Raw genomic sequence first — 1,138 nt, forward strand, 5'->3', positions numbered from 1 at the left:
GTGTAAACTGGACATTTTGCTCTCATAGTTCCAATCGCATGTAAACTTTCCTTGTAATTTAACTGGGAGATTCTGACATTTGCTAGCCACATTAACTGCACTGGTGCCTTTCTGTCCCATTTAGAGTGTACGTGAAAAAAAAAATATTTATGACTCTCTCAAGAATACACTAATGGATTTTAGAAGATTAAAAGTCTATTTTTATTAAATATCAAACATCTCCAGAAATGACATTTTGAATGTGTCTTTCAGGTCTCTTCCTTTACTTTTTTTTCTTTTTTTTTTAAAACAAAATATCTCTGTTAATTCCAGTTTGCCATGGTAAATGCCACTCTCGTTGTTTCATTACATAAAAAGACTAGATTGCTCTTCAAGGCTCCTACAGTCAAGATGTTGCCACTGAAATTAATGAGACAGTGAGTGCCAAGCCTTGGAGTTAATTGGCGCAGTCTGACTTAAAAAGCATTCATCTCAAAGTGTGTCAAAACATGCCGGCTAAGTCAGGTGGCAATAATAGCATATAGAAAAAAGTATACCCTAAAAAATAAACCATTTAGCTACCCCATTGCCTCATCTTTAGTACAAAACCAAACTGTGACTTAAGCTGAACTTTTTGGTTTTGTTCCCAAACATTGTTCTACATGTAGAAATAGAGGAACATGTTTTACATCTTTTTGAACTGAATAAAACAGCAGAAAGCAGTGGAATATCTGTATAAAATTGTGCTTCCAGAGCACAATGCTATTCTATATGACAATAACTGAAGTATTCTCCTACCAAGTGGGTGGACTGGAATATATCCAGTTTTGGTTTAATCCAAATGTTCTAGTGACTGAAGATATGATAATCAAAAATGAAAAGAATTGAGAACTCCCTCCCTCATGAAAAAGTTCAGAGAAAACAAATCTTTAGGCTTTCCTTTTCAGGCTCTCCAAATCTTCCTGATGATATGTCTGGTTTTATGACCTATTGCCTCTATGCTGATTACAAAGGTGGCTACAGCCAAAAAGCAGAGTACTAAGTGAACTGCATTTTAAGATCTCTATTCAGAAGAGCTACCCTATGACCATCAGTCAACCCCTAAAAAAACATGAAAATGCAGTCTTTCCTCCAGGCGGCCTAGACTCAGATTTACAAT

This window comes from Nestor notabilis, unplaced genomic scaffold (assembly GCF_000696875.1).
Source record: "Nestor notabilis isolate BGI_N333 unplaced genomic scaffold, ASM69687v1 scaffold4559, whole genome shotgun sequence".
Taxonomy (NCBI): domain Eukaryota; kingdom Metazoa; phylum Chordata; class Aves; order Psittaciformes; family Psittacidae; genus Nestor; species Nestor notabilis.